This window comes from Miscanthus floridulus, chromosome 14 (genome assembly GCF_019320115.1).
Source record: "Miscanthus floridulus cultivar M001 chromosome 14, ASM1932011v1, whole genome shotgun sequence".
NCBI lineage: Eukaryota > Viridiplantae > Streptophyta > Magnoliopsida > Poales > Poaceae > Miscanthus > Miscanthus floridulus.
Genome location: NC_089593.1, coordinates 89,909,305 through 89,916,057, shown reverse-complemented (window position 1 = coordinate 89,916,057; position 6,753 = coordinate 89,909,305). Strand labels below are relative to the sequence as shown.

Here is a 6,753-nt window from a genome sequence, read left to right as displayed (position 1 = left end):
CACAACATGTGACGAAGGGACGCGTCGTGGGACGACGTGCGGTGCGGCAGCTCCTGCCACGTCAGCGGCCATGGCCCGTGAAAGTGCCACATCATCGCTGCTACAGCGCCGCCATGCATGGCCGCGGGCAGCGTTGTTTGTCGGTGCACGTGACAATAAGCACGGCCAAAAGTGTAGATTTGAAAAAAAAAAGAACAATGTTAGAATTAAAAATAGTTTAAAAAGTGTTAAAAATAAAAAAAATTCCCTAGAGGCCGGGAGAGCCATCACTACTACACAAACTTTACTGGAGGCGGGCTGTTTTCGGTTTCCCGCGGCGGGCAAAGCCGTCTGCCGCGGCTAGATGCCACGGTAAATCGTGGCTTAACCGCGGCGGGCGGCTTTGCCCGCCGCGGTTTAACCGATTTACCGCGGCGGGCGGTGTAACGTGCCCGCCGCAGGGTAAAGATACTTTTACCAAGGCGGTCATGTTACCACCGCCCGCCGCGGTAAATTATATTAAAAAAACAAAAAAAAAACCCAGGAGCCCGTCGGTGAGCCCATTCTCGAGCCCACCGACGAGCCCGTTCCCAGCCCAATACCAGCGCCACCGCACCTCGCTGGATCCGCCGCCGGGGTCTCCTCCTCGCCGTATCCGCCGCCGAAGAGGTCATCCTCGCCGGATCCGCGGCCAGGGAGGGCGACCTCGCCGGATCTGCGGCCAGGGAGCGCAGATCGGCCGGATCCGCGGCCGTGGACGAAGAGGAGGCCCGGACCCGCGTCGTGGACGACGAGGGCATGACACGAAGAAAAGATCGTCGAGATTATTGAACTGATAGGATGCAACAACGATTATTGAACTGCAAATGCCTCAGATTTAAGTTTATTTCACAGCGAAAACGCTACAAAGTATATTTAACACCATCATAGGCAATTTGCTCGAGATAACTTATCAGACCAAAGGAAAACAGAACCAGAAAGAGAAAAAAACAAACAAATTAATCAAATTCAAAAGAAAACAGATTGCAGATCTAAAAGTCTGCCTCAGTGGTAGTGACAATTTGTAGATCGTCATGGAACAATCCGATAATACGTGCATTTGTTATGCATCATTGGCAGCCAATTACCAGGAAGAAGAAACAGATCTCGGAAGAAATACAGAGAAACGAGATTTGGTTTTGGGGAAGCCAAAAGCATCAGAGAGATTCCCATTGAAGACTTAGTCTATCACGCCCAGAAAAGGGTTCTGATGTCCCTGTCTTGTTCTCATCACCTGCTCCCATCTAATCCCAATCCAAATCGCCAAGAAAAAACGATCAAAACAGTAACCAAAGATCCGGAGAAAAATCGGAAGAACATGCTGAAGCAACACGGCACAGCACGGATCGGAGCCACTACCCGCAGGCCGAATCGAATCGAACGAGGCATGGGGAGGTGGCTGCGGGGGATGGGGTGGAGGAGCAGTGAGATAGCGGAGGGGATGGGGAGGGGGAGTGAGAGAAGAGGGAGGGGCGCTGCCCTGCTTGCCGGCTATGGAGAGGGAGAGGGAGAGGAGGGCGACGACTGATTGAGTGAACGGGGATGAGTAAAAACCCTAACTTTCGGTATATATACAATGAGCGGATATTGGGCCCGCCTTATAATATGCCCGCCACGGTAAATAGATTTACCATGGCGGGCGTCTTAAGATGTCCGCCGCGGAAAATAGGGTATTTTCCGTGGCGGACATCTTAAGACGCCCGCCACGGTAAATCGGACAAAAACGTCCGCCTCGGTAAATAAAAAAGGCCCGCCTCGGTAAATCATGGCCATTAATCACAGCGGGCAAAAATTGTGCCCGCCACGGAGGCTATTTTGGTGACGCTGCGCAAATTCGTTTTTGTAGTAGTGCATAGCCCACCTTCAGAGGCCGGGCGAGGCAGAGCCAGCCCTCAGAGGTCGAGCGAGGCGGAGCCCGCACCCAGAGGCCAGACGAGGCGGAGCTTGCGCACCTGGGGGGGTCGGTTAGAGTTGTAGTCGCGCCCTTGACTGCTCGGATGAATCAATGTTGATGGTTATTAGCTCCTCATCTTCGAGTACCCTAGTATTGATCCCCGACAGCTATATTTAAATTATTGTTAGACAAGTCTCCATGAACATCTTGAGGAGCTATGGACTCATCACCTACTCCACGGTGGCTGCTTATTTGGCGTGACATGTCAGATCTATTCGCTAAACGAATGGGTATGGACCTACGGTGAACCAGTTAAAAAGTTTAGGGACCAAAAAATGCAATTTAAAAGTTGATGGACTTAGATTACACATCACCAAAAGTTAATGGACCAAAAAATGCAGTTTAAAAGTTGATGGACCTGGATGACACACCACCAAAAGTTAATGGACCAAAAAATACAGTTTGAAAGTTAATGGACCTAGATGACACACCACTAAAAGTTAATGGACCTACGGTGTATTTAACTCAAAGATAAATAAGAACCTGTTTGGGACTACTCTACTCCACTTTTTTAAGTTCTACTCCACCAACTCCACCATACAGTAGCTTCGCTGTGGAGTTCCAGCTCCGCTCCAGAGCAGATGGACATGTTTGGCACGCAAGCTAACTCCAGCTCCAGGAATGGCTGATTTCTGTGGGAAAGGTCTAATATACCCCTGAATGATGTTTCATATATGTTATGATGTCTGCACAGCATATACTATGAGTGAATAATTTTGTTGCCAGTTGAATTTTGATATATAATTTTAATTTATAATTGCAATTAATTTATTTGAGGAAAACCAAAACCATGTATTTGGTTCAAATAATTCTATTTTTTTGGTCCCATGAATTGCCACGTCCATAATAGATAAATAACAAAGTACATCATTTCGAATACAAATAATTGTCCATATATTATTTTTTAGCATTCAAATGCTTCAACAAATTTTTTGATCGAATACATGGACTGTTCTAGCATACAACAATATAATGTGATATGTACATATCTCATCGGAAACTTTGGAAACAAAATTGTACACTGTGACCTGTACAAATAAGATCTGAAGTTTTTTTTAAGCATACCGGGCATCCAAATCATAGGATTGAAATTGTTAAATCTTTATGCATTGCAGACTATTTACTCAGTCCTATTCATAAGTTCATACTATATGATCTGCATAACAATCAAACTTTTTCAATATATTATTTGGAACGGAGTGACTAAGAATAATCAAATTAAATGGGAACTCAAACAAACTGTGTTACCAAATGGTCCAGGAAGGACATGGTGCTTGCTTGCATGAGCATCAGCGAAACTACGCTGCGAATTTTCTCCGAACTTTCGGTTGTAGCACAACCGCTAATGATTGTCTGTTCTAGCGTAGTGAAACACACCAAACTCTGTTAGGCATGCACGTCTATGTCTAACCAACACGTTAGCATATCCTTAACAATGTTGTGAGAGAAAAACACTGCTCCGTCTGAAAAAAGAAGCCGAACAAGCCGGCTTGTTGCTCAGCTGAACACTGCAAATGTGGTGGTTCCAAAGGGCTATTATTTCTCTAATAATAATGCAGAATGCCATGGGGATATATGGAGGCAATTTTTGCAAGCTCAATAATGGTGTGTTTTTTGTTTTCGTTTATTTATTTACTAGTACAGGGCGCGCGCCCGCGGGCCGGTGAAGAGAGTATGGAAACATATGTCTGATTCGTGAATTGAAAATTAGCCAAGAGTGTCAAGCAAATATATACACGTGTTACAGACGGTGTGTGAGATTAGAAAAGCTAAAGAGGACTACATAGTCATGCATTTGTAGTGTGATGGTGTGCTCAACCGAAACGGTGATGATGCTGATAGCTGCATAGAACAAAATATTTTGTCAACTGGGAAGAAGCACACAGAGAAAAATCATTGAAGATCACATAGTGATTCGAATATATCCAAATTATTATTATTATTTTTACGAACTAAGAATTACGGCAATAGGTAAATTAGTATATATTTGGTATGTTTCTTCATTGTAGAATTCAGTTCTGTCATAAAAAATGTAGGTGCGAACTGTACTGCAGTTTCTAAGGCAATGTGAAGAATCATATATTCTGCTCAACACCTGAACTAAATGGTAAGGGGGAACTTTAGAAATAAGCCAAAAAAAAAGAAGAAGAAAAAGTAGGGATTGAGTTTGTTTACCTGAAATATTTTGTAGCTTAAACACACTAAGAGACCATCAAGGCAATAATAATGAAGTAACCTCAGATGAAGCAACAGTGAGGACGGCAGATGAGCAACCAAGCAGGTCCATAAATAAGTTTTTTCCAGTACCTCCAAAGCAGGTAGATTAGTAGCTTTTAAAAATAACAGGTTGGTAGTAAAAGGAATTATAGTGAAATTGTAGATAACAAAAGGAGAATCAGGGGAATGGGAAGAAAGGAAGATACCAGCAGAGGCAATACAAAGGAACCAAGACAGTAACAGTATGACAGTATGTAAACTGTTCAGTGCACCAACGCTGTTGTCTAGCATCTGTGATAGATAAAAATATGATTAGGAGGCTAGCCAGTATAATACGTAGCTGCTATGTCTATTGTTCGACGGAGAAAAGTTTAAGCAGGACAAAAAGGCCTGGATGACAAAAAAGAATAGATGAGTGGTTCCTTCGTTGAGCATAGCAGAGTGAAAAAGAATTTGTGTTGTTTCATAGATTTGTTATGCATGATATGGGGATGATAATATAATAAAGGAAAAAAGAGCAAATGACAAGAAGATGGGAGCTATGTATAGACCTTACTCGTTCTTGTTGTTGATCTATACAGGCTCCACGCCCATTATCCTTTTCCCATCGTTTAAGATCTCTGGTCTTGGATCTGTGTCATAATTTTTTTGAGAGGTTAGATGAGGTGTAGGTGAGGCTGTAGAAGAGGTCGAATGAGCACATCCTAACTGATTACCTTTAGAGCACCAGTTTCGTCCTGGAATAGCCTTTTGCAGTGTGTTCATGTGAAGGCTGAACAAAGATGCAGCCCTTACTGAACAAAAACAATCAAGATGCATTATACACGTAAGTTATGAAACTAATTTTGTAGGGAAGAAAATACGGGTTCGAACAATGTACAGAATTGCCCATTTGCTTTGCAGCCTAGTTGTTTGGCTGACAGATGAACAGTTTACGAATCAGTACACACATGATTAGCACCAATATGAACCTTTACATACATCAGGAAAGCCACTATGAGATTCCAACTTCTGTATAACAGCAGAAGTGCCTTCTTTATACGAAGTGGAAATGCAAGAAGACATCCTTTTTTCTAATAGAAGTCCATTATAGGTCAACATCCTGTTGCTTGGATTTTTTTTTTAAAAAAATGGAATAGCTAAGAACTGATTAATCATCTGTCTTGAGTATGTAAATGATATAATAGATTCATAGAAGCACTCACCTTTCAGAGAAACCCTGCACAAGCAATCCTTTTGTGAAAAAGGGACCCTATACAGGCTACAGAAATGAAACAATTCATTGTTGTTTGTAAATCAATCCTCTGAAGATGATGTAGCAATGTATACACCATGGTTGAACTATCATTTACTTTGATAAATAGTTTTCTCATGATCAAAACTCATAGATGTATTTTTTTTAATCTGTTGTACAGATGCACAGGTGTAGTAGCAATGTATCCTGGTTCTATGTATTGACAAACAAGCAGATCAAAATTCCAAGTAAAGAAGAATCGCTGCGCCATCATATAATTCAAGGTACAGGTCTGTCCAAGTTCTAATAGAGAAGCATATAGTTCCAAGTATTTCTACCATGAAGATTTCGTTTTTATAAAGAGAAGATATTTCGAGGACATAATCTTAATAATCAAATATCAAGATTTTTTAAAAATAGGTAGGTAAACAATGAGGCGAGGAGAAAACAAAAAAGAATCAATACCTATCTATCCATGAAATGTGCTCTGGTTGGCATCCTTCCTTCTCTCCTGCAGTCCGGGCTGTGAAAGATCAAATCATTTGAGAGAAATAATTTAGTGCATGAACAATGTAGCATGCAATAACTCTGTATATTCTTTGATAAATCATTCAAGAAGAAAGTTAACTGATGTATGGCAATATGGCATCAAAATGTATATACTGCAATCTATTTGTTTATAATATCCTAATCAAGGATCCATTTCAGTTGGCGTGGAAAAGTTATAAAATCTCTGACACACCATCAGATCACTGGTAATCATAAGGTGAGCTGATAACAAAATCTATGGTCATACATTCTTATCCGTAACAAATAAATAGCAGGGCTGTCGATTCTACAAAACCATTGCACTTCATGGAACACTTATAGGGCATAAATCAAGACGGGAAAGATTCAGTATTCAAAATTACTCGTGACCAAGAAGCTAATTAAAAGAGACATGCAGTTATAAAGAACATACATATGAATGCAATCGGTGGCACAGAATCAGGCATGTTACTTTGGCTCGTGCTCGTCTCCAAAATTCGGCCATGGCAATCAGGTCATCCAATCCAACTTCTGCATGAAAACATCAAACAACGATTTAGCCGGATGGACGCATGGAGCCAGAGAAGGTAGGTGGTGGGATTGGCTGGGGCTCGCACGCGGCGCCGCACCTGAGGGCAGCCACCATCGTGGCCCATCGGGGGTCGGCGTTGCGAAGGAGGGGGGGCCCGCGCCTGCGCCGGGGACCAAACTGAACTGAGGGGAGATGTACTACAAAAGTACCAACCAGAGAGTAGACTTATTAGGCTCGGTTTGCCATCAGGCCGTCGAGCATCCTATGGTC

At 42.5% G+C, this 6,753-nt stretch overlaps 2 long non-coding RNA genes and 3 other non-coding genes across 7 annotated transcripts; all 5 read right to left on the bottom strand.

The window, feature by feature from the left end:
• Window positions 1-842: 842 nt before the first annotated feature.
• Window positions 843-916, bottom strand: LOC136506319 (small nucleolar RNA Z267). The gene has a single exon (XR_010771532.1). It is a non-coding gene; the product is annotated as a small nucleolar RNA Z267 (small nucleolar RNA).
• A 103-nt stretch (window positions 917-1,019) lies between these two features.
• LOC136506341 (small nucleolar RNA snoR122) lies at window positions 1,020-1,097 on the bottom strand. Its single transcript, XR_010771549.1, has one exon. It is a non-coding gene; the product is annotated as a small nucleolar RNA snoR122 (small nucleolar RNA).
• A 72-nt stretch (window positions 1,098-1,169) lies between these two features.
• LOC136506324 (small nucleolar RNA R44/J54/Z268 family) lies at window positions 1,170-1,259 on the bottom strand. Its single transcript, XR_010771534.1, has one exon. It is a non-coding gene; the product is annotated as a small nucleolar RNA R44/J54/Z268 family (small nucleolar RNA).
• A 2,346-nt stretch (window positions 1,260-3,605) lies between these two features.
• Window positions 3,606-5,872, bottom strand: LOC136506121 (uncharacterized). Of its 3 annotated transcripts, XR_010771404.1 has the most exons (6): window positions 5,395-5,872; window positions 4,906-4,983; window positions 4,741-4,821; window positions 4,396-4,480; window positions 4,148-4,279; window positions 3,606-3,814 (listed from the first exon to the last, which is right to left on the bottom strand). It is a non-coding gene; the product is annotated as an uncharacterized lncRNA (long non-coding RNA). The 3 variants fall into 3 exon arrangements; XR_010771402.1 differs by lacking the exon at window positions 5,395-5,872 and having other exon boundaries at window positions 4,906-5,380; XR_010771403.1 differs by lacking the exon at window positions 5,395-5,872 and having other exon boundaries at window positions 4,746-4,821; window positions 4,906-5,380.
• Window positions 5,873-5,888: 16 nt separating this feature from the next.
• Window positions 5,889-6,706, bottom strand: LOC136506122 (uncharacterized). The gene is made up of 3 exons (XR_010771405.1): window positions 6,581-6,706; window positions 6,385-6,482; window positions 5,889-5,946 (listed from the first exon to the last, which is right to left on the bottom strand). It is a non-coding gene; the product is annotated as an uncharacterized lncRNA (long non-coding RNA).
• Window positions 6,707-6,753: the final 47 nt, after the last annotated feature.